Here is a 27,326-nt window from a genome sequence, read left to right as displayed (position 1 = left end):
GCGGCCTCACCACCACCGAGCCACCCTCACGCTTCCACCACACCACTTCCTTTTCCCTCTCATCCACCAGCCACGTTACCCCATATAACCCTCTCTCTCTCTCCATCCATTAATCCCTCTCTCCCACATTAATTCCTCCATCTCTCTCTCCCTCCACGTTACCACCTCCATTATCTCTCTCCATCCATTAACCTCTCCCCCTCCACGTTACTCTCTCTCTTTCTCCCTCTCTCACGCCATTATCCATCTCACACGCCCCATCACACATAAAATAACACCCCCTTCCATTCTTCATCACATGCGATAATGACTCGCACCCCCTAAATCTCTCTTCTACCAAGCGATCCTCGATCTCTCGAGGAGATCCCCATTAAGAAGACCTAACAAAATCAAACTCTCCACTGCCCACTACTCTACTAGAAGTGCCCACATCACTAAATGACTTACCAGTGGCATTCATCATTGCCTTAGTCTTATTGTAGAATATTACTCCAACAGGAGTTCCTGTACTCCATTCAAGAACAACACTTTGATCATAGCTACTCCTCACAGTTTTGCTAGGACTCCTCATATTAGCCTGACTCCTCAAAGTAGATTGATTTGCATGAGTATGATGACTCCTCAAAGTAGGCTGCATTCTCACATTACTGCTAGGACTCATCTTAGTAGTAGTAGGTTTCACATTTTGGCTGCTTTGGCTGTTACTCCCCATCACTGTACTGCCATTTAAGGCTGCCAATAATGGATCCACAAAGGGCTATGATGCACTTGGTCTTGTAACGGCAGTATCACCACCCAACACTGTCAGTGAATGGCCATTGATGGTCACATTGTCAGTGGGTTCACCTTCGTCCAGGTTATATATGACCAAGTCTATGCAATCCGAGTCCTTCATAATGGTAAACATTCTCAGTACATTAGCATCACTCATCACTTCCTCATCTATAATACTATCAGGTGTCTTATATTTGACATTGAATCTCACATTCCTTCCTTTAGGTATAAATGACAGCACTATATTATAGATGTCACTTATCATGTTCAAATACCCAAACCTTTCCACATCTATGATTTTAGAATGGCGGTTAGTTGCATATTGATACCATATTGTGCATACTTCCATTCTGTGGAAAACAGCACAACAAAAGGACCAATATAATCACAACAGTACATGTCTCATCAGTTTCAAAGTACAATATATTCTAATACATACTTTTGGGGGATTATGAACATCCATCAATTTCAAATGGAGGTAAATATAGGATGGCCTTAGAATCACCCTGTGCCTATTGGTGGATAGAACCAATTAAAGCTATCCATACCTATTCAAACAAGACCAAAACTATGAAAATCAAGTAGGGTTGTAAAATAAAAATGCCACAAAGTAGCACATGATTATCAGAATTAAACTAATTGTAAAGGGAGGATCTATAAGAGAGAGTTGTTTCCTCCCTCAATTCTAAGTGTTGCAGACAGTGATATCTCCCTGCCTCCCCCCCCCCCTAAAAAAAATAAAAATAAAAAACATTAAGTATTTCTTAATTTAAGAAAGCTACAAATCAATTATGGGATATAAGATAACAATTGGCTGCGAGGAAATGGGTGCTCCTGTTAATAGCTTAGGCAATGTGCGTGCCTTAGGGATCTGAGGTGCAACTCTTGCATATAAACATGTATATCAGCACTACATCCATGATGAAGTTTGGACTCATGTAAAATTCAAATAATTCACCATATTATGAGAAATCTGTGAGTATTGGACAAATTTTTTGACAAAGCCAAAAAAGAAAAGAAAAGAAGAAAAATAAAGAGAAAGAGGAAACTCATATACCTAAGGCAGAATTATAGTGATGCTGGAATCCAGATTCTAGCTCTAGTATCAAAGGAGAAGGCAGAATAGGCCAGAATGCGGTTCAGTCTGGCCCAGTTTTGTTTCTTAGTTTTTCTGGTCCTGCGGCTTTTGATTTCTGGTTCTCTCTGAAACCGGAATTGTGTGGTTGTTTAGGGGCTCATATTTCCTTTATTTTATTATTATTAAGTGGTTTTAGTTAGCTGGATTAGGTTACTATAAGTCTAGTCCTGTTTCAAGTTGTTTTCTTTATGTTTTCAGTTTCCTAGTTGCATTACGAAACCTGCAAACACAGTTATTGATTGGAGGATTTCCCAGTCTGTTTTACTTTCTTATTTCTTGTCCTGTCACGGAAAACTCTAGGCTCTCCTTTGTGGCGTCTGTCTGACTCTACCTAGTTATATAAATAATGTGCAACGGTTACAACTCTCCCCATAATTTTTTATGAATAAAAACAGCTTTCTACTACTAGTTATGTGGATTCCAGACCTTAGACTGCTGAGAGATTCAGTAGCGAACCCCGTGGGGGATTCCAGGTAGGCTCTGGTGGGACTCCAAGCCTGCAATCAGGTAGATTTCTGATTGGTTATCTATTTTCTTTCTTCCCCTATCTTCTCTATCGATTTCAGGTCAGGTTTTTGAACTTTCTATACCTTGTGGTTTTGCTATTCATCTAGATTATTTCAATTTCAGGTTAGTTCTTCAACTAACTGGTTCAAATCTGTTTTTTTTTTTCCCTTACCTGCGTAATGTAAAACTATATTTGAAAAATGGGAAATACAGAAAATAAAATCCAGATTTATTATAATTCAAATAGAAAAAAATCAGATTTGAAGCAGTTGTTGGGAACGAGTAAGACGATGAAGCGGAGAGAAAGATGCTTACCTGGGAACACTCCGGCGAGTAGCAGCGCCGCCGAGATCAGGGTTGCTCCACCGAATGTCTTACAGATCGGAGAGAAGACGACTGGGGGAGAGTTCTTCGTCTCAGTCGAGCAGCAACAACGTGGAAGATGAAACCAAAACCCTAACGAGGAACATCGATCGAGTATTGGCGAGTTGCAGAGACTAGGGAACACTCCAGTTAGGTTTCGATCGTGAAAGGGAAAGATGAGAGAGATGAGTGAAAGGGAAAGATGAGAGAGGCTAGGAAATAAGGGAGGGTATTTTGGGAATTTAATAATTATTACAAATTCATTTTTTAAGTTTTATTTTCTTTATTTCATTAAAGGGTAAAATCAACTTTTCACTTGGGCTCAGTTAGTGATTTCCGTTTGCATTTAACGGTTTAGACCAAAATGGCATTATCTAGTGAATTAGGGGTGCATGTTGGGATTTCGAGGGGTCCACACGGAATTATTAGAAAATTAGGGGTGCATCTGTCCTTTTCGGTCCACTTAGGGGGGTATGCGTATTTATCCCTTTCTTTTTTTTGCAAAAAAAAAGATCTTATATACTCTTTCTTTTTATACGGTACTAGTAGTTTTGATATCATCCGGTACCTAATTGGTATTTCAGTACTAGTACCATTGGGAATCCCGTCCTAGAACCGTCCCATCCCATTTATCATTCGGTACCAAAATCAGATACCAGTACCATCCCATTTACTAATGGGACGGTCCGGTACTGGATTTTAGCGGGATGGTATTGGGACGGTTCCCGGTTCCGGTCCCAAATTGACACCCTTAATTACAGGGTCATGTGCATAGAAGATGCTGAATGGAAGTATTTGATGCAATCTAGGCACCAGTCTACCCATGGATCGACTCACATGTGATCAAGTGTGAGATGGGAAGAAATTTCACTGAAGACCCAAGGGCATAATCATAATATTAGAAAATTGGGAAATTTTCAAAAGATATCCGATATTGGGCTCATATTGTCCAAAATATTAATTGGAGCAACTTTAATTCTCAGATTGGGTCCATCCGGGGCCAGAGACATATTTTCAAAAAGAGAATTTTGATCAAATTTATCTCCCTAATATCTCTTTCTAATCCCTCACGGTTCCCATCTCTCCTACTTCTCTCATTTCTCTTTTCTCTCTCCTATTTCTTCTCTGATTCCTAAAATCTCTCTTTCCTCTCTCATCCCACTAGGGTTTCCCATCCTTCCTAAATCCCATCTCTTTTAAAAAAATCCCTCTCTTAAAGATAAATAAAAAAGGGAAACATAATCTCTCCTAAACTCTCTCTCTCCCCTCTTTCCTCTAATTCCCTCCATATACCACCCACGGCTCCCCCATCTTTCCTAATTCCATTCCACTTTTCTCTCTCTTCTCTGTAATATCTCTCCAACTTTCAATTCTCACACAATATCTTTCCTAATTCCAGTCCACTTTTCTCTCTCTTCTCTCTAATATCTCTCCAACTTTCAAATCTCACACAATCTCTCCCTTCCATCCACAATTTATATGGCAGCCCCTTCCATCTTCCACGATACTTCTTCTCTTCTCAATCCCTTTCTTCTTCTTCACGTTTTATCTTAGGAGCCCAAGTGGAGAGCAGCCTTGCCATCACCGTTTCAACAGCTTTGTCTTCAACATCACGAACCAACAATTTCATCTCCATGGAAGATCACCATTGCTGCCCTCTGTTTCTTAGCACCATGATCGGCTAAGTTCTTTCTATCTTTAGGTGTAGATGAACTAATGGTGTTTGCAATTTAAATTTGTGGTTTGCATTCTTAATTGCTTGATGTTGAGACCCCATCCCTATTTGGATAATTTTAATAGATATATTTAGTTGGAAAATTTTGTTCTGTTATTCATCATTTTTCATTCAAGCAATGGCATTTTGTTCTTATGTGGTTGTACCGATGATGGATTATAGCTGAATAAACTAAGCGTGTCAAGCCCTACAAGTGAAGGATGATAGTACTCATCAAGATAGTCCATACTTAGGAGGAACCCTACATTCTGTGGTGTTATTAGGCCTGTGGTTATAATAAATCAAAGCATGCAACCGAATTGAATAACAATCCATTGGGGATTCGAACCCTAAAGATAATCTTCTCCCTTATTTGCATATCGTTGTTAGCTTAGATTCGTTTCTTTCATTCATAGTTTAAAATCAGATTTGTTGTATTTTAATTTAGCCTTTCAGTTCCCCGTATACTTGCTACTTGCTAGATTAATTTAGGATTTTATTTTTGACCGGTTAACAACACGATCAATTGTTTTCTCCTGCCTTCCATTTCTTCTTATTGTATTATTTTCACTCATTTTTATATTAAGACTTGCATGCATGATCTTCTTTCTTTGTCTCTTATTTTTATGCTATATTCCATGTGCTATGATCCATGTCTTTTATTGCCAACACATCATGTCCTATCTTTTATCTTCTATTCTCATGCATTCATTCATCTACAATTCATGCCCCTTATCATGCTTTCACGTTTCTTCATGCCTCCATATTTTGTTTCTTATGCATATGTATGTAGAATATGCCATCCTCCTCCTTACATTCCTGTATTTTTTGTTTCATTCCATCATAGAAATTCACATTAATCCACATTATGTTTCCTCATTCTCCATGTTCATAACTTGTTCTGGATGCTCCTTATATGTTAATCTTTGTGCCTTTACTTTCATGTATACTAGCCCTTATCATGCAACTCAGTTTTCAGGTATGTTTCATTATCCATTTTCTTACATAGCCGTTACTTTTCACTTTGTATATTATTTCCTACCCAAAAGCATGTTATACCCCTACCTAGCCAAGTAATAGGAAGACCGGCTTGATCGGGTAGACTAGGGTACCTAATACCTTCCCCGGTCCATAATATGACCCGTACCCAAACCACTGGACCGACCAGTCCCAAAAGGACATTGTAAGAGAGTCATTTTTACATTATGGGCCCTAGATCCTCCTCTAGGTGGCGATTCCTATAACACAATTCATTCACTTCTCTCTTCCCCCCAAAGAGGGATGAGGTGGAGGACATGTGACGATCCTCCCACCATATCATTGTCCTTATAGTGGCGACTCCATTGGGGATGAATTACTTATTTAGTATAGGTCAGACTTCTGATGTGCTTGGCATATCTATATTATACTGTTATAACATGCTTTTTCTTTTATTGTATGCTTTTAGATGCTAACTTTGCATTATGTCTTGCATACTTCACACACCATTGGTAATGCCAACTTTTTTTTTATTTACTCCGAATATTATCTAGGACTCGGGGAAACCCTAAAGCTTTATTCAGAAAACAAAATAATCATAGAAAAACAAAGGGGAGGGGACATAGCCCGCCTTACCCTTGTATGGTTTACCCCCATATTACACCTTGTGGCGTAACCCTGGGTCTGGTGTGTAGACATGTGGCTTACCTTTGGTGAAACCACAACTCTTAGCACAATACCTTTGGGTATGTTAAAGAGGTTTGTGCCGTCGTACTGCTGATCATCTTACTCGTAGGAGTGGTGAGAGGTATATAGGTGCACCTTGCTAAGGGAACCCTTTTATATCCTATTTTCCTTAACCAACATGCATCATTTAAGGATTTAGAGCCCAACACATAGGTGACGACACATTAATTGTAACATTGTATGAAAACCGAACCGATACATTGTTGATTTTGTTCTTACTTGGTCTGATAACTCTTTATCCTATCTTGGGCCTGCTTTGCCCTTATGCGGTCCCTGATATAGGGGCTAACTTAGAAATTGTATGGCGTGCTTGCTGTGAAATTGTTTGTGCATCATATGCATGTCATCCTTCTTAAGGGACGACGTATACGGGGTATGAAGCTTACTCTAGGTTTAGGTCTTTCCTAAATCTCGCTTGGTTTAATCATGACCCTATTCAATTAGGAACCATTAATTCGAGATGGCCGGATTCCGGTTTAACCACTAGTTGGTCAAGGATTGGGAGAAGACTAGTTCGTGTTTCGAGTTCACCCGAGTCGATAATGAGTAACTCGGAAAATCACCCTATTAATGTGGAAGAGTTCAAGGCTCAAATGCAACTCTCTGTTGGGTTAGTGGCTAAGTTAATCCCAAACATTGTTGCACCAATTGCACCCCAAGCTAGTATGGACCAGAGCCACACACACGTTTGCATGGAGGTTCATCACATAACCCCAATCCAGTCTATGAAGAGGAGGTCATCGCTTTTGGACCACAACCATCGGTCGAGTTAAATGAGAATGTCAAAGGAGTTGAGGATCAGATGATAGATTCTGAAGGTCTTTGTTTCTTTCTAGAAGCTCAATTACTTAAAGGGTTTAGGTGGAAATCCAAAAAATTTGATGGGATCGGTGACCCCAATGCACATCTTAGGTTTTACATGGGCCAGATAAAGATCATAAATTTCACGAACCAACAGATGGGCCAAGGATTCCAAATAACACTAACCGGGCCTGCTTTGAGATGGCTTATGTCCTTATACTCTTCCCAAACACGTACTTGGGATGACATGGTGAAGCCTTTAAGAACTAATACTCATACAATACTGAGATGATTGAAATGGTCAAATAGACATAACTCGGAGAATGACTGAAGATGATTGAAACGGGATGCAAAACCATGCACCTTGATACTAGACCATGATAATTCGATAAGTACTTGAAAAATGGTCAAAACTCACTGTAAGTAAGTGGTCCTATTTTTTGATGGCCTACCGGGGGATAATGCTCATGGGAGAGATAACCCCGTTAGGGTTAGGGTTTTCTTGGCCTTATGGCGACAGATGGTCTATAATTGATTATGGTATATCATTCGATAATGGAGGATTGGGATCATGCTTCATAAAAATGGAGTCACCACCTAGGATTAGGGCATAGGACCCAATGGGTGTAGCCCTATCCGGGAGGAATGGAAACAGGCTATGAGATTCCATATGGTCTAGTTAGAGAATGGGTAAGGGGTCAGGTTACAAGTATGGGAAGGTATTAGCACCCCACCTTGCCCGGCGAAACCAGTCATCTTATCGTAGATGCTAAATATCGAATGTTCTCTCCTCATGGCATATTCACAAAATAATTACATAACACTCATTATGTTAATATGTACACTATATAGACTAACACGGTAAACCCAAAAAGACTACATTATGCCGATGTAAAATGCAATGATTATACCTCTATGTAGAAATGATGATGCTCCTAAAGGTCGATAGTCCCTGGGCTCAGGTGGAGACAGATGGATGAATCATCACTGACTCTTTGGACAGAGTGATGGCTGTGAAAAGGGCCTTTTGTTATCCGTACACGAATGGAATAACAGCTTGTAAAAGAAGACTTTTGTTATCCGTATGCAGACGAAGTAATGGCTTGGCTTAGGACAAGAGTGATCCTCCCTCAATCGGGGTAATCGAAGGATCTACCCATGACTTAAGAGAATCTTCACTCGTAATCGCTCAAAGGGCTTCAAAAAGGGGCAAAAGGGGGGGGGTTAAAAATAAGGCTGGGACCCTCTCCCTCTCTCTATTTTTCTATCTGTTGGGGGAAGAGGGACCCTCCTATTTATAGGGGGAACCCCATAGACGTGGTGCTATGGAAGATGTCACCCTACTGACGTTGGTCTATAGGGTGTCCTTTTCCACAGCGCCACGTAGAAAACCGCGACACCATGGAAGTTGTTCTGTGGCGCTGCGCTTGTTCTGCTCCCCCAGCACTTCGGTTATGGCTTTTTTATGGTTTTTTTTTTTGGCATTTTTCATGGGCTTTTAAGGGTTTTGTGTGCGGGGTTTCAAGGATATTAAGTATGATTCCCTCCATCCGTGTCCCATTGTCATCATCGCTAAGGGTGGTCGCAAAATTTTAATGTCTATAGTTTGCCTCTCTTTGGCCAAGGCTTGTGCACCAGCCGAAGGTCGAAGACAAAAGAATAACTGATTTTGTCATCAAGACCATGTACTACTGATGCCTTGCTCATGAGCGGCAAAGTTACAATGTGAAATCATGAGCTGTTAATCACAGTAACATCTTTCGATAAACCTCAAAGGAAATTTGTTAAAAAATTGGGGGTAATGTTCTTGAAATAAAACATGTGAGGGTGATGTGGCACTGCTCGACCGAAATCAAACATGTGAGGATGATGTCGCACCACTCGATCGAAATCAAACATGTGAGGGTGATGTGGCACTGCTCAACCGAAATCAAACACATGAGGGTGATGTGACACCACTCAACCGAAATCACACACGGGAGGGTGATGTGGTATCGCTAGACTAAAAGTGTTTGTCAAGAAATAATACCACAAGCAGACGGGTCAATCGTAGCTACGGGTCGAATACAAGGAGATAAACCACTCTATTTTACTCATTTAAAGTTATGCGAAAGTGAAGTAGATTAAGATGATTGAACTAAATTAATGATTAAACTAAATTAACGGTCCTACACATGCATCTACCGAATTGATGTCCTAACCATTCATCATCTAACCTATCAAAGACTAATGCGGATTATGAGATTGATAGATTAAAATCACCACATCCACACACAAACAAAGAAAATAAATCCAAGAGATCAAAGAAATAAAACCCGAAGATTGCTTGAACCGGACTGAACTTGATTAGCTTCCTCTACCACACTTGAATTCGTATCTACCAAATCTGAAAAATAAAATAAAAATTATCAAACTAAGAATCTAACATAAGATATGAGGGTGAGAGTAGAAAAAAAATAAAATCCCAATAGAATGGAAGAAATAGAGAGGATGAGAGTGAGAATAAAATAAAGAGAATGGAAGAAATAGAAAGAATAAAAATAAAAGAAAGAAAAAATCAGGATCGATACTCCCTTCTACCAAACAAGCAATTGAATGTGTTGAATGAGCATTGGATGAAAGTTGTCGATGAAGCCTACTTTGCTTGAATTAACTTGCATGCCTCCCTCTTCCAAATCTCTAAGTCCTCTCACAAGAATTAGAAATCTAGAACTAGAAAACTTAAAATAAAAACTAGAAACTAGAGATTGAAGAGATTATAACCACAATTGAAGAACACTCCTTGAATTAAACTTGCATAAAAAAAGATTACAACCATTGAAATAAAATTTAGAAAAATAAAGCTAGAAAACTAGAAGCCAAAAATAAGAAGAAGACTAGAATTCTCATTAACAATGAACACTTTTTACAGCCCCAACCCCCTTATGTATATATAGGGAGAGGAGAAGGAAGAGAAAAGAGGAGGGAATAACCTCCACATTTTTTAGTGGGCCCCTCCTCTAAAAATCGTTGGAGGTGTTGCTCACTCAATCTAGGATTTTCTCATCTTTTTTCCCTTTTACATCAAAGCTTGAATCCCAAGAAAAAACAAAACATAGAAAGTAGAAAATATACAAATCCTAGTTCAATACACCTTCTATTTTCTCAAAAGAAAGCTTTCCAATTTGACTCTTGTGTTTCCTTTTTCTTGCATGTGTTTTCTCCAAGTAATGTGAACAAGGCTATCTCCATCTTTGACTTTTCAACTTTCCAAGGATGAGAGAATATTCCTCACAAGATAACCATCACTAGTTAAATTCCCATAATGCCCTTAAAAATTTGGTGGAGAGAGAGAGTGTGTGATGACTGGGATTCCTTTCTTCAAGAATTAATTAAATTCCCATCATGTCCTTCAAAAAAAACGTGGAGCATGTGGTGCTTAAGAAAAACATGGAAGGTGGGTCCCCATGTGTAGTTGGCAACCATTCTCTCTCTTCAAGCAATAAAAAACCGCAAAAGGGGTCTTGTGCTTGATGAAATTTCAACCCTTGATCAGAATCACCTTCTTTGATGTCAAAAACACACTTGGAAAAATGCAGACTGGCTTGGCCTTGCATTCCAGCTCATTTCTGACCCATTATTCTTTTCTGGCCCGAAAAGAATAATTGCATGTACGTGCATCAAAACGGATGTGTACTTTTAATGCAACACGTCCATCTTGCTCAAAATTCAGTTCTCTTTACAGCCATGGAAAGAAATATGGTGACTTTATGTGTAGATTAAGAGATACAACCCCCGATAGCCCAGAGTAGCATAAAATAACCTAAAACTTGAAATATTTAGAAAAGTACCCGAGTAACTCTGTTCAATGTGGTAAAATGCATGCTTTATGCCCTAAGATTTCACACATAAATGTGCTCATTAGATTCCCCCACACTTGAACTTTGCTTGTCCTCAAGTAAACAAAACAAAAGCTATCCTAAAATGCAAAAATCCTAACTCACTTTCGTAGGAATCACTTTTGCACTTAGCACGTGCAACAAGCCTTTAAACCCCTAGATTACCCCTAGTGGACGAGTTTTGTCTCGTGGTTGTTTGCAGTGAATGTACACCCAAAATTCAATAAGTCCAAAAATGTTGCAAATTATAATTATGGCATAAGTAGGGTAGTGCACACAATATCTAAAAATGCTCAACTAAAGATCAAGGAGCCAAAGATTCCCCCACACTCGAATTTTATTACCCCACATCAATTCAAGCAACAAGCATGCATCAAGATTAAGGGATCTCCTCATATCTTCTAAACACTACTCACCTTCAGGCAAACCACTCATAGCATCGATGGAACCAAAGACTTAGGCTTTGAGCATTTTTTACCATACTTTCTTTTTAGGAATTTAAGACAATAGCTTTTCTTTCTCTTCAAATAGTGAACTCTATTTCTACTCCACTATTGTTCCCTAAATGACATAGTGGAGCATACACCAGACACCCAAGTACTTGGTAGCTTCGCTTTTTGCATATATCTATAAAGACATTGAGACATTGATGCTAGAGTTTTTTTAGAAGTTTCCTTCCAAGGAATTTCGAACAAGTGACCTCACTTCCTAAGGCACCAGTGCCCTGTCTAGTTCTAAGGAATTCCACTTTCCTTTTTTTTTTTTTTTTTTTTTCATTCACTTTCATGACTTGCCACAAATAAATTGGTCTCAACTTCTAGCCAAAAGATCAAAGGGTCCATAAAACACACAGAGGAATCTAGCCCTCAAATGAAATGGTTCTCATCTTTTCCAACTCAGTCCCCATCGCCAGATATGTACTGATTACCATCCTCGAAAAGGGATTTTTATATTATTTTGCATGCTAGGGCACCTAATTCCCTCTTTCTCTTGCTTCGCAATCAAAGAAACGTATGCACAAAACTACCACCACAATCAAAATTCACCAAATAAGTTCACACACCTCCCCACACTTAATTTATGCAGTGTCCTCAATGCATGTAGAAAATAAAGAATAAGGACAAGGGAGGGCAGACATACTAGGAGATCAATCATCAAGGTAAAGAGCCTCATGGAGATCCATGACCTTTTCCACAACTGGAACAGGCATCTCAATATATTGCTTTAAACATTGGCCATTCACTTTAAAAGTAGCGCCTGTACTTGGATTGGCAACGTCAACAGCCCCATGAGGATAATCAGTTTGAACAATATAAGGGCCATCCCATTTAGAGCAAAACTTACCTGGAAAGATATGCAAACGAGAGTTGTACAACAACACTTTCTGACCTACCTCAAAAGATTTTCTCAAAATGTGCTTGTCGTGGAAGGCCTTAGTTCTCGCCATGTAAATCCAGGCATTCTCATAAGAATCATTTCTCAGCTCTTTCAACTCAAATAGTTAGAGTTTCCTATGGACTCCCGTAGTAGGTAGATCAAAGTTAAGCTTTTTAATAGCCCAAAAGGCTTTGTGCTCTAGTTCAATAGGTAAGTGACACACCTTTCCAAACACCAGACGGTATGGAGATGGACCAAGATCGATCTTAAAGGCGGTCCTATAGGCCCACAAGGCATCTACCAAATGATTATACCAATCCTTACGGTTCAGGTTGATGGTTTTCTCAATGATTTGCTTTATTTACCGATTTGAAACCTCAACCTGGCCACTGGTTTGAGGATGGTAGGGCGTGACCAACTTGTGGATGACACCATATTTTCTCATTAGGACCACAAAGGGACGATTGCAAAATTGCTTGCCCCGATCACTAATGATAGCGTGGGAAGTACCAAAATGGGAGAAAATGTTCTCCTTTAGGAATTTTATAACCATCTTGTGGTCATTGGTCCTACAAGCAATTGGTTCAATCCATTTGGATACATAGTCCACAGTAAGTAAAATGTACAGGTTACCAAAAGAATTAGGGAAAGGCTCTATGAAATCTATACCCCATATATCAAACACCTCAACCACTAGAATTAGATTGAGGGGCATCATATTTCTCCTCGAGAGACGCCCTAAGGATTGGCATGAAGAACACGTCTTACAATAATTAAAGGCGTCCTTAAAAAGATTAGGCCAATAGAATCCGCACTGTAAAACCTTGGCCGCTGTCTTATGGGGCCCAAAATAGCCACCACAAGCCTGATCATGGCAAAAAGATAAGATACAGTGTTGCTTATGATCAGGAACACACCTTCGGATGACTTGATCCGGACAGATCTTAAAAGGATAAGGATCATCCCAAAAAAAATATTCAACTTTAGAAAAGAAACGATTCTTATCTTGGGTGGATCAATGTGCAGGTGTCACACCTGTAACCAGATAATTAACAATGTCACGAACCAAGTTTCAATAGACACTGCCATCAGATACTCATAAGAAAAGTTTTCATTGACTGGAGAATCATTAGTCAAAGAATTTGGCAGCCGGGATAGATGGTCTGTAACCAAATTTTCACTACCCTTCTTATCCCTAATTTCAAGATTAAATTCTTACAACAAGAGGAACCACCTAATGAGGCGAGCCTTGGCATCTTTCTTCTGCACAAGATATTTGATAGCTGTATGGTCAATGTACATAATCACATGTGAGCCTATCAAGTAGGGTCTGAACTTCTCTAATGCAAATACAACAACTAAAAATTCTTTTTTAGTAGTGGTATAATTAAGCTATGCATCATCTAGAGTCCTACTTGCATAATAAATGACATGGGGCATTTTATTGATTCTCTGCCCTAGGACGGCTCCTATAGCAAAATCAGAGGCATCACACATAACCTCGAATGGCACTATCCATGTCGGAGCTTGAATAATGGGTGCTGAGGTCAACTCTCTTTTTAATTGCTCAAAGCTCTTATGTCACTCAGGGGAGATATCAAAGGGGCGGTCCTTTGCCAATAAGGTAGTTATAGGTCTAGCTATCTGACTAAAGTCTTTGATGAATCTTCTATAGAAGCCAGCATGACCCACAAAAGATCTAATATCCTTCACGCTCTTGGGTGGTGGTAAATTGACAATAAGGTCCACCTTAGATCTATCAACGTTAATCCCATCTTTAGAAACAATGTGACTAAGAACTATGTCCTATTTCACTGTGAAGTGACACTTCTCCCAGTTCAAGACTAAGTTCTTTTCTATACATCTCTTAAGGACCAAGGATAGATGGTGCATGCAATCAAAAAAAGTAGAGCCTTGAATAGAAGAATCATCCATAAATACCTCTAAGAAGTGTTCTACCATATCAGAAAAGATACTCATCATGCACCTTTGGAATGTAGCAGGGGCGTTGCAAAGCCCAAAAGGCATACGCTGGTAAGCAAAAGTTCCATAATGGCATATAAATGTGGTCTTATGTTGATCCTCCAAAGCAATTGGGATTTGGTTATAGCCAGCATATCCATCAAGAAAACAATAATATTTATGGCCAGCTGGTCTCTCTAACATTTGATCAACGAAAGACAAGGAGAAGTGGTCCTTCCATGTTGCCGCATTCAGCTTCCTATAGTCAATGCAAACTCTCCATCCCGTTTGGATACGGGTCGGAATCAGTTCATTATTTGCATTTTCCACTACAGTGACTCCTCCTTTCTTAGGCACAACCTGCATAGGACTCACACATTGGCTATCAGAAATGGGATAAATTATGTCATGATCCAAGCACTTTAGGATCTCCTTCTTAATTGCATCTTTCATCACAGGATTAGCCCTTCTTTGAGGTTCCCTAGAAGGATTGAAACTCTCCATTAGATGGATATGATTCTAAACAATGGAGGGCCTAATACCTTTGATGCCTAATAGGGACCAACCTATGGCTTCCTTATGTTCTTATAGAAGCTTAATCAACTCTTCTTCTTGACTAGAAACCAGATCAGAAGCAATAATGACAGGAAGAGTTTGATCATGTCCTAGGAAGGTATACTTTAAATTGGAGGGCAACGCTTTCAACTCTAATGTGGGGGCTCAATAATAGAGGGTTTAGGAATGGAGGTGGATAGGGGTCCAAGGGGCTCCAATGGTGGTTGAATGCTCCAGACCTCAAATAAGATGGTATCATCAACACCTTCTAATTCCTTCATATATTCCTGAAATCCTGAATCAAAATCAATCTCAAAGAAAGTCTCAACATCATCGAGGAATCCCTTAAGCATATGCACCTCCTCATCGACATCGGGCTACTTGCCCAACCTAAACACATTAAAGTCCATAGAAGTGTTGCCAAAAGATAATTTTATGAGACCATTCCTACAATTGATTAAAGCATTACAGGTAGCAAGGAATGTTCTACCCAAGATGATAGGGATTTGGTCCTTGTAGTTTACAACAGGTTGGGTATCTAGGACAATGAAATCCATAGGGAATCCCCAACTTTAAGTAGGACATCCTCAACCATTCCCTTAGGAGTTTTTACCGATCTATCTGCAAGTTGAAGGGTGATTCTAGTGGGTTTCAGCTCTCCCAATCCCAATTGTTGGTAGACATGAAAAGGTAGTAGGTTCACACTTGCACCAAGGTCCAATAAAGCATGATCAATAGTGGTGTTGCCTATAGTACAATATATGGTGGGGCTCCCTGGGTCCTTATGCTTGGCTGCTACTGGCTGTGCGATGAGAGAACTAATATGAGCAGCCAAGAATGCCTTTTTGGGCACATTGGTGGTCCGCTTCTGGGTACATAAGTCTTTGAGGACCTTTGCATAAGCCGGGACCTGAGCTATAGCATCCAAAAAAGGGATGTTCACCTGAATCTGTTTAAAAACATCAAGTATTTTCTCCACAGAAGGAGATCTTTTGCTAACCAACCTATTTGGGAATTGGGCAGGTGGGGTATACACTCTTTCCGGGGTGGTCCCTTTCACTGTCTCAAAAGAATCATCTTTGGTTTCCTCAACCAAATCATCTTGAATTTCTTCAGGTTCATCAGACGAACCTGGAACAGAAGACACTACAACAGCCTCATCAGTAGGGGGAGAGTCAACAGGAATGTCAGATGGTAAAGATTGAGGGGTACTAACCTGTTGATACTCACGGCCACTTCGTAAAGCATATATGGCATTAATCTAGCTGGAGGGTCCTTGATGTTGTTGACCTTGTGCAACATTGAGCTGAGGAGCTTGGGTTCCTTGCTGAATTAGAGCCTGATGTCTAGGATTCGGCTCAGGTTGATTAGGCAATTTCCCTTTTTCCCTCTCATGCAAGATTGTAACAAGTTGGGTGAGTTGCTTCTCTATAGTATTATGGCTTATCATGAGAAGGGCCATGTTTTTCTCCAGCTCAATTATTCTTGCTGCCTCTCAAGTATTGGTAAGTCTAGGGGGTTGCTGATAAGGTGCAAGGAGAGGTGGCCTAGCAGAACTCATTGGAGGTTCTAAATGAGGATAAGGGGGAGGGAATGAGGAGACAGACTTGGGTTTGGTGGTGCAAAATTAGGCCTTTGGGGACTAAGCTGGTCTTGACGGTGAAAGTTAGATGGGCCTACTGGGTTCCCTTGATTCTAGGAGAAATTAGAGTGATTTCTCCATCCTGGATTGTAAGTGTTGCTATATGGAATGTTCTGGTAAAGAGCATTTACATTCTTAGTGTTGGAATTACCCGCAAAGGTGTTGGGGCATTCCTCCATAAGATGACCAAGTCTATGACACCAACTGCACATGGAGACATGGTTGACTTGATTAACTGGGACAGGCTCCTTAGGAACTATGGATTATAACCTTTTGATGAGGCTTTCAAGTTTGGCTTCTTTGGCTAGTACACCCTCAATGAGGTAACCCTTAGGGGTCCTTTCAGCCTCTTGGGTGGATTCCCATTCCTTAGTCTTATCAGCCAAGTTAGTCAAAAAGGTCCAAGCCTCATTCCCATCAGTAAAAGATGTAAATCCGGTAGGACACATAGACTCTAAATGTTGCTTGGTCTGAAAGTCAATGCTTTCATTAATGATTTGGCAAATTTGCCACAAGTCAATACCATGGTGAGGGTATTTTAACAGGATATCCTTGAACTTTTCTATGAATCTAGAGAAGGACTCATGTGATTTCTGCCTAAATTGAAGAATGTCACTCTTGAGTTTATTGGTTTTGTGAAGAGGGAAAAACTTTCTCAAGAAGACAATTGTAAACTGATCCCATGTAGTAATAGAATTAGTCGGCAGTCCATAGAGCCACTTCTTGGCATGGTCTTTTAGAGCAAAGGTTATAAACCGAAGTCTAACTGCATCATCAGACAAATTTTGGACTTTAATCAGAACCCAAACCTCCTTAAATTCCCTAAGGAAGAGATAGGCATCTTCATTGGCCATCCCATGGAAATGGGGGCAACATAATAATGAAGTTGGTCTTGAGTTCATAATTATTTCCTGTAGCAACTGGTAGACTGATACAGGAAGGCTGTGCAGTCCTAATAGGGTAGAACCTATCCTTAAGAGTCCTAGGCTGAGGTTGGTCAACCATGGTCAAAGTTGATGGAGGTGAAGGTGGTGTTCTAACAAGACGGTTGGTTGAGTCACGAGTCAACACTTGCCACCTAAACCGATTTAGAAGTCTCATTTTTTTTAATTATAAAAGAAAAATAAAAAGACTAGAAAGAACTAAAAACACGAGGGAGCTCAAGATGGTTGGTGCATCTACCCCTTAAAGGTTGAAACAATGATTCCAAAGCTGTAAGATTGCCACATAGGTTGACAACAAGGAAATCCGTGTAGTCTTCACTAGCCACCTACGTGCGACTCCAAGTGGATTCTGATGTAGAGTGGAAGACTACTATACATTTTTGTTTCCAAACAAAGGCACTCACTATGTTGCTTTCCAGTTATCAAAGTTGGTCACTTCCAAAAATAGGTCACATGCCAATCCAAACCACCCAAATGAATCAAGGGGCAACGTCATAGGTGATGAAATCCCATGAGGTAGACCAAAATTGGCTGGGTTTGGGCATATGAAATTTTTTGGATTGAGCTCACATTCTTTGAAACAGAAAAGAAATAAGATGAGGTTTTCTCTCTTCTTTTTTTTTTTAAAGAAAAGAAAAAAGAAAATAAAACACTTCGATTTACTTAAAAAGAAGAAAAACAAAGTGAACATCCTCGGCAACGGCGCCAAAAATTTGTTTGTCAAGAAATAATACCACAAGCGTACGGGTCAATTGTAGCTATGGCTCGAACACAAGGAGATAAGCTACTCTATCTTACTCATTTAAAGTAATGCGAAAGTGAACCAGATTAAGATGATTGAACTAAATTAATGATTAAACTAAATTAACGGTCCTACACCTGCATCTACCAAATTGACCTCCTAACCATTCATCATCTAACCTATCAAAAACTAACACAGATTACGAGATTAACGGATTAAAATCACCACATCCACACACAAACAAAGAAAATAAATCCAAGAGATCAAAGAAATAAAACCCGAAGATTGCTTGAACCGTACTGAACTTGATTAGCTTCATCTACCACACTTGAATTCGCATCTACCAAATCTGAAAAATAAAATAAAAATTATTAAACTAAAAATCTAACATTAGATATGAGGGTGAGAGTAGACAAAGAATAAAATCCCAATAGAATGGAAGAAATAGAGAGGATGAGAGTGAGAATAAAATAAAGAGAATGGAAGAAATAGAGAGAATAAAAATATAAGAAAGAAAAAATTAGGATCGATACTCCCTTCTACCAAACAAGCAATTGAATGTGTTGAATGAGCATTGGATGAAAGTTGTTGATGAAGCCTACTTTGCTTGAATTAACTTGCATGCTTTCCTCTTCCAAATCTCTAAGTCCTCTCATAGGAATTTTGAAACCTAGAACTAGAAAACTTAAAATAAAAACTAGAAACTAGAGATTGAAGAGATTACAACCACAATTGTAGAACACTCCTTGAATTAAACTTGCATAAAAAAAGTTTACAACCATTGTGTAGGCGCAATGGACGAAGATCAATCCGCGACCTCTTTTTGGCATGGTGCACCCGAGTGTGGGAGCGGCGCGGGGATTGTAGTTGATGGTGTAGGAAGTCGCCACCTAGATCAGGGTCTAGGACCCACAAATGGTGCCCGTCCTTCAGAGAAGGGTGCTAAATTAACTCCAATGACTCAATGGATGGTTTGCTCCAAATCTCTGGGTAAGTGTCAAGTTACGGGCTGGGAAGGTGTTAGGCACCCAGCAACTGCCCAGTCGACGACCGGTCTTCCTCGACCAAACTCTATTGTATACTGTTGTGTTATACGTATTATGCACCTAATTAAACTACTTTTTCTTTTGTGTTTTGATTATCTTTGTTGAAATTTATGGATCTAATTAGGCTAATTAAAATTAATGTTTTAATCCTAACTACTACCCCTAAGTTAGGTGATTATGTACATTATGCACCCTAATTAATCTAGTTGATTTATTTTATCTAAGTTAGAAAATCTAATTCTATGGTCAAAAATATGTTCAATTGTGCAAATTTATTAAGATCCTAGGGCAATGATAATATCATGGATAAGTTTGAAAAACAAAATAGCTTAAGGATCAAAATGATCAAAATTATGAAAATGCCCCTAGAAGGCAAAATGCATGAAAGACTCATGAAAAAAGAAAAATTATGCTCAAGATGTGTTTATGAAAGTTAAAACATGTAAATAAAGTGATAGAAACCTTTCCAGGACCCTAAACATGATTTGATCGCAAAATGACCAAAATACCCCTAAGGGCAAAATGGTAAAAAAAAGCTAGAACAAGAACTTTTAAGTCATTTCAGGCATTTGATATGTCATTAAACATCCTGAAATTACTAAACATGTCGAGCAAGACTACTGGATGGCACAATGAGTTGGCATTTGGTAAATTACCAAAATGCCCCTGAGGGCAAGAATGACTTTTTGTGCATGGTTATGATTTATGGTGGGCATGTATGCATATGAAAACATTCTAAAACAACTTAAAACAGAATTTAATGCGTAGAAATACATATATTTTTTTATGTTTTTTTGATTTTCTTGAATTTTCACAACAAATAGAAAAATGACATCTATGTCCCTAAGCAGGGTAGGGAACACATATGAAAATGATCAAACATTCATGTCAATTACTAATGATCCCATAAAATCAATCCTGATGAGATACGTATCCCATAATTTTTTTGTGAATTTTTATGCATTTGTACTATTTTTAATATTTTCTGAAATGCTAAAAAGAAGGGAAAACAAAGAAAAATACAAAATCCCCATCACAGATCCGAATTGGGTCAAACCAGAGCCCATTCCCATTAATCAAAACATGATCTTTAACATGGTCATAATAATTTGGTCCAAATACCCACCCACATGTTCAGATTTTACATAATCCGAAATCCTTCACAGGGGCAAAAATGTCACAAAAACCGTGATTTGGAACTTGAGAAAATTAATAAATATCAAACATAGTGGTAAACATCATCCCTGAAAATTTCAGAATTTTATCACTCTTGTGTTATTTTTGAATTTAACTAAAGAAAATCAAAAGAAATACATAAAAAATAAATAAAAAGATATAAAAACTACCCTTGAAGCGTGGAAGTGTCTGGGCTCAGTTTAAATATCCTTGGATGGCCGAAATTATCCCTGGAAAGCACCGAAAGTCACTCCAAGTGTAGTTGTCCCGAATGGCAAGAGTGGTGAATAAAGGGTATTTGAGGAATTTTATGTCTATGTGAGCATGATCTGGGAATGTTTCTGGCATGGATAGACAGAGGGGAGAACGAGATTCACAAGAATTTTTTTCTCCTACAATTCTGACACCCTCCAATTCCCCTACAATCCCTCACATGGGAGCTGAAATGACCACTTACCCACTGCCAGGACACACTTCCCAAGGCAGTGGGTAAGTGGTCATTTCACTCCCATGTGAGGGATTGTAGGGAATTGGAGGGTGTCAGAATTGTAGGTGATAATGATTCGATTCACAATGATAATTTTTTCATGAATTTTCTCTCTCTTCAAACCCTCCAAATGGCCTGCTATTTATAGGGGAAAATCTGTTCGAGGAAAGGTCTCAAAGACCCTTGGGGCCTTAATGGCTGAGGATAAGGTGAGTGATGGGCTGGCTGGGCTTGCGTGTGCCTAGGCCTGCTGGGCAGCTTGGGCCTGTGCAGCCTTATCTTGGGTCAGGCAAGTGGGCATGGGGCCATTTGTGGCTCAGCCTAAATGGTGGGGGTTTGTCCCCTGCCGATAGACGACAGTCCAGCTGGGCCGGGTGAGACTGGGTTGACCCGGTTCGGGTCAACTCAGTTTGCCCCACTTTGTTTAATTTATTTTTTTATATAAACCTTTTAAAGATTCCATTTTAAAGGTCCACATTCAAATGCTAATATCTTTAAAACCGAATGGCCGATTTTGACGCGCCATATATCGCCGCGAAGGTCTCAACACGTACTTTCCATCCGTGTGGCAGATATGACAGAATTTTTCCTAAAAGTGGCACAGATATCGAGGAAGACACTTAAATGGTGTTTCACACCGATCAAGGTCCAATTGATACCGGAATTACACGAAATTTTATGTGCAAGCATAATATGACCAAATAAGGTCATCCAAATGATTTCAGGTCACATTGGGTGGCTCGGGTACCAAGAACCATACTAGGGGCAAAACGGTCATTTTCATAAAAGTTATCCGATTTGGCCGAAACTTTACATGAAAGCTTAATATGACCAAATGAGGTCATCCAAAGTGTTTCAGACTAAATCAGGTGGTCCAGATACTAAGAAACGTGCCAGGGGCAAAACGACCATTTTCACAAAAGTTACCCGATTTGGCCGAAACTTTACGTGAAGGCTTAATATGACCAAATGAGGTCATCCAAAGTGTTTTGGACTAAATCGGGTGGTCCAGATACCAAGAACCATGCCAAGGGCAAAACGGTCATTTTGACAAAAGGTGTGAGATTGGAGTGAAATTTCACATGTGGGCTTAAAATGGTTAAATAAGGCTATCCTAGGGATTTGGGCTCTACTTGGGACAGTTTGGTTACAAAAAGTGGGGTAAGGGTAAATTGGTAATTTTCTACCATTTGGTCACCACGCAAGTCAGTCGAGCTTTGATCATCATTGCTGAGTCACACTTCCAAGGTGCCAAAATTCAGTGTCTACACATTGAAATAAAATTAAAAAAAATAAAGCTAGAAAACTAGAAGCCAAAAATAAGAAGACTAGAATTCTCATTAGCAATGAACACTTTTTACAACCCCAACCCCCTTATGTATATATAGGGAGAGGAGAAGGAAGAGAGAAGAGGAGGGAATAACCTCCATGTTTGAGTTGGCCCCTCCTCAAAAAATCGTTGGAGGTGTTGCTTACTCAATCTAGGATTCTTTCATTTCTTCTTCCTTTCTACATCAAAGCTTGAATCCCAAGAAAAAAACAAAAAAACTAGAAAGTAGAAAATATATAAATCCTAGTTTCGATACGCCTTTTATTTTCTCAAAAGAAAGCTTTCCAATTTGACTCTTGTGTTTCCTTTTTCTTGCAGGTGTCTTCTCCAAGTAATGTGAACAAGGCTGTCTCCATCTTTGACTTTTCAACTTTCCAAGGATGAGAGAATATTCCTCACAAGATATCCATCACTAATTAAATTCCCATAATGCCCTTAAAAATTTGGTGGAGAGAGAGTGTGGGATGATTGGGATTCCTTTCTTCAAGAATTAATTAAATTCCCATTCTGTCCTTCAAAAAACATGGAGCATGTGGTGCTTAAGAAAAACGTGGAAGGTGGGCCCCCCATGTGTAGTTGGCAGCCATTCTCTCTCTTCAAGCCGTAAAAAATGCAGAAGGGGTCTTGTGCTTGATGAAATCTCAACCCCTGATCAAAATCACCTTCTTTGATGTCAAAAACACCCTTGGAAAAACGCAGACTAGCTTGGGCTTGCATTCCAACTCATTTCTGACCCATTATTCTTTTCTGGCTCGAAAAGAATAATCGCATGTACGGACGTCAAAACGGATGTGTACTTTTAATGCAACACGTCCATCTTGCTCAAAATTCAGTCCTCTTTACAGCCATGGAAAGAAATATGGTGACTTTACTTGTAGATTAGGAGATACAGTCTCCGATAGCCTAGAGTAGCATAAAATAACCTAAAACCTGAAAAATACAGAAAAGTACCCGACTAACTCTGTTCAATGTGGTAAAATGCATGCTCTATGCCCTAAGATTTCACACATAAATGTGCTCATCAGAAATCAAACACGTGAGGGTGTGTGGCACCACTCGACCAAAATCAAACATGGGAGGGCGATGTTGCACTGCTCGATCAAAATCAAACACGTGAGGGTGATGTGGCACCACTCGGCCGAAATCAAACTCGGGAGGGTGATGTGACACCGCTCGATCGAAATCAAACACGTGAGGGTGATGTGGCGCTGCTCAACTAAAATCAGGGCAAAAAGGTAATTTTTTCTAGGGTTTTTATTGATACCAGTCGCCACATCTGCTATGCGGCCTGGGGACAGGCCAAGCCGGTATGCTTTTCTTCTTTTTCTTCATTATTATTTTATTATTATTTTGTATGACTAGTAGACCCTAGGCACAAAAACCGAGGCAAAACAATTATATACCATCTTAGGCCCTCTTTGACAAGCAAAATGAGACAAAGCCATTAGATACCATCTTAGGCACCTTTTGGCATGCAAATCGAGATGAAACCATTATATACCACCTTAGGTACCTTTTGGCACATAAATTGAGGTAAAGCCATTAGTTACCACCTTAGGCACCTTTTGGCACGCAAAATGAGGTGAAACCATTAGATACCACCTTAGGCACCTTTTGGCATACAAATTGAGGTAAAACCATTAAATGCTACCTTTTGACACGTAAAATAAAGCAAAACCATTAGATACCACCTTAAGTACCTTTTGGCATGCAAAACGAGGCGAAGCCATTAGATATCACCTTAGACACCTTTTGACATGCAAAACGAGGTGAAACCATTAGATACTGTATTAGGCACCTTTTGACACGAAAAACGAAGTGAAGCCATTAGATACTACCTTAGACACCTTTTGATATGTAAAATGAGGCAAAGCCATTAGATATCACCTTAGACACATTTTGGTATATATATCGAGGTAAAATCATTAATTACCAACTTAGACACCTTTTAGCATGCAAAACGAGGTGAAACCATTAGATGCCACCTTAATTACCTTTTGGCACGTAAAATAAGGTGAAGCCATTGGATACAACCTTAGGTACCTTTTGCATGACTAAAGAGTATGAAGACTGGCTGAAGACTCAAGAAAGAAGAAAGAGAAGACTGTAAGGAGGAGGTTGACATGGGAGTGAAAGGAAACTTCAAGCTCTTCAAGTTCCAAGCATTTCAGAGAAGTAGAAGAAGATGATGGTGAAAACACGGATGACCCGAACCTTTATCTGCTGCTATAACTGGAGCGTTGTTGTGCGCATCGTGCGGTGCAGCTGCAGCCATGTGCACACAGTGGGGCCCGCTGTGCACACATGGGCACTGCTACGCCGCACGATGCGCTACAACGCTCCAGAGCACAGAAAGAAATTAAAATTCCGGATGACCCAGCTGGTTTTGAAAGCAAGGATTGCGAAGTTGCAAAAGAAGGTGGAAGACTTGAGCTATTAGGATGTTTTGATTGTCAAGACTAGTTACTCTTTTTTTAATCTTTAAATTTTGCATTATGTTTTTTATTTTTTGTTTAAGATTGAATTTGTTATTGAACTTTGAACTTGATTGAATGATTATATTTTTTTGTTCTTTATTAATGTGACCGGTCCTGATGTTATTTCATCAAGATGCCTACGTACCCTTAAGTTTTCAAAGGATTAGGTCGAACGTAGTTCCATTGTAGGAAAATTTAGATGTAGTACTTTTTGAGCTGATCCATGTTTGTCAGATAAGGGAGTTCGATCCCATCTAGATCCATTACTCGTACTGCTTGGCTAGGTAGAATCTCTTTGATCACGTAAGGGCCGCTCTAATTGGGTCTAAACTTGCCTCGTGGATCGTGTATGGGGGCTTGTTGTTCCTTAAGTACTAGATCACCAACAAATAGTTGGTGTGGTACAACCTTCTTGTTGAATGTTTGTATCATCCTTTGTTGGTACTTCTTTATGTTGTGAATGGCACACATCCTTTTCTCATCAATGAGGTTTAGCTCCTGGAATCTAGTCTTGATCCATTCTGCTTCTGGAATTTCGCTATCCATCATAACCCGAAGAGAGGTATCTCTAATTCGACTGGAAGGACCGCTTCCATTCCATAAACTAGTGAGTAAGGTGTTGCCCCAGTCGAAGTTCAGATGGATGTTCTGTATACCCAAAGTGCATAGGGCAACTTGTCAGCCTAATCATTGTGCTTGTCGGCCATTTTCTGTATTATTTTCTTGATGTTCTTGTTGGTGGCTTCTACTGCACCATTGGTTTGAGGTCTGTAAGGCAATGATATGTGTCTTTGAATGTTCATCTTGTCACATAGCTTCTTCACTTCTCCTCTGAAGTATGACCCTTGATCTGATATGAGCTCGTGAGGGACTCCATATCGGCATATGATGTTTTTATTTATGAATTTAGCCACCTTGGCTGCCGTTAGCTTGGTATAAGATTGGGCTTCCACCTACTTGGTAAAGTAGTCAATGGCTACCAAAATGTACTCATGATCATTGGTAGATTTAGGGACTACTTGGCAGATGACATCGATGCCCCAAGTGGCGAATGGCCAGGGAGAACTTAGAGTGTGCAACTCTGATGGTGGTATATGTATGAGGTTGCCGAATATCTGACATTTGTGACACTTTCTCATGTATTGCACACAGTCTGCTTCCATGTTATTCTAATAATACCCTAGTCTGAGGATCTTTTTGGCCATCATCCTTACATTTATGTGAAGCCCACATATGTCTTGGTGGATTTGATCCATGACTAGTTTTGATTGTTCTTCGTCAATGCACAGTAGCTGTACTCCGTCGTATGATCTCTTGTATAGAATATCTTCTAGCAGAACAAATTGTGTAGCGTATCTCCTCAAGAAATGCTTTTCTTTGGTTGTAGCATCCTTAGGGTATCATCCTTCTCTGATGAAATCAACCATCAGAGAAGGTTGATTTCATACCATGGTCTTCCATCAAGAAATGCTTTACATACCATGGTCTTCCATCAACTATCAGTGATTCAGTGTATGGATATAATTAATGTGCGCTGGTTGATGTCGGAGGTTGATTGTGAATGGATGTACTTTTGTTTTGGATTCCATCTCAACCATGGATGCCAATGTAGCTAGTGCATCGACAAACTGATTGTTATCTCTTGGCAGGTAGGAGAAAGTGATCTCGTCGAATTCCCTAGATAGTGTTTCCACATGTGCTTGGTAGGGAGTTATTTTCTCATCCTTTGTTTTCTATTTTCCTTGCATTTGGAAAATAACCAAAGAATAATCCCCATAGACTTCTAGTCTCTTGAGCCCTATTGATAAAGCGGCCTCAAGTCCTATGGCGCAAGCTTCGTACTCAACCATGTTGTTGGTACACTCAAAGTTTAGCTTAAGTGCCCAAGGCATATGGGTTTCGTCAGGAGTGATTGGTAGTATGCCGGCTCCACAACCCTTATGATTGGCTGCTCCATCGAATCGTAATTGCTAGACTGTATCGGCATCTTCTGGTTCTAGTTGTGCAATATCCTCATCAGAAAATATATCTTCCAAAGATCTGATTTCAAGGGTTGGATGTGTTTATAAGTGATCAACGATTGCTCGTCCTTTAATTGATTTTTGTGTCACATATTTGACATCAAACTCTGATAATAAGAGCAACCATCATGCTAATCTTCCTGTCAAGGCGGGTTTTTTGAATAGGTATTTGATTGGATCCATCCTCGAGATTAAAAATACTTGGTGGGCTATTATGTAATGTCTTACCCATCTTATGGCCCAAATCAGACTTGTGCAGACCTTCTCAAGTGATGCATATCTAGTCTCGTAGTCCACAAACTTTTTGCTTAGATAGTATATGGCCTTTTCTGTTTTGCCATCTTCTTGATGTTGCGCCAACATTGCTCCCATGGTCGTGTCTATTACAGACAGATACAACAGTAGGGGTTTATCGGATATTGGGGGTGCCAGTACTAGTGGGTTGGCCAAGTATTCTTTTATTATGTCGAATGATGCCTGACATTGTTCATTCCCTTCCTTTGGCTCATTCTTCTTGAGTAGTTTGAAGATTGGTTCGCACACCATGGTTAACCGAGAAATGAACCAACTGATGTATTGTATTCTTCTAAGAAATCCTCTTATTTCTTTTTCGGTTTTAGGTGGTGACATGTCCATAATTGCCTTGATTTTGGTGGGGTCGACCTCA

The 27,326-nt window shown here is 39.6% G+C and overlaps 1 non-coding gene across 1 annotated transcript; it reads left to right on the top strand.

Moving 5' to 3' along the window:
- Positions 1–16,955: 16,955 nt before the first annotated feature.
- On the top strand, positions 16,956–17,062 carry LOC122660650. The gene has a single exon (XR_006332756.1). It is a non-coding gene; the product is annotated as a small nucleolar RNA R71 (small nucleolar RNA).
- The last annotated feature ends 10,264 nt before the right edge of the window (positions 17,063–27,326 follow it).

This window comes from Telopea speciosissima, chromosome 4 (assembly GCF_018873765.1).
Source record: "Telopea speciosissima isolate NSW1024214 ecotype Mountain lineage chromosome 4, Tspe_v1, whole genome shotgun sequence".
Taxonomy (NCBI): Eukaryota; Viridiplantae; Streptophyta; class Magnoliopsida; order Proteales; family Proteaceae; genus Telopea; species Telopea speciosissima.
The sequence above is the reverse complement of the archived record's forward strand: the minus strand, read 5'-3'. Positions and strand labels throughout refer to the sequence as shown.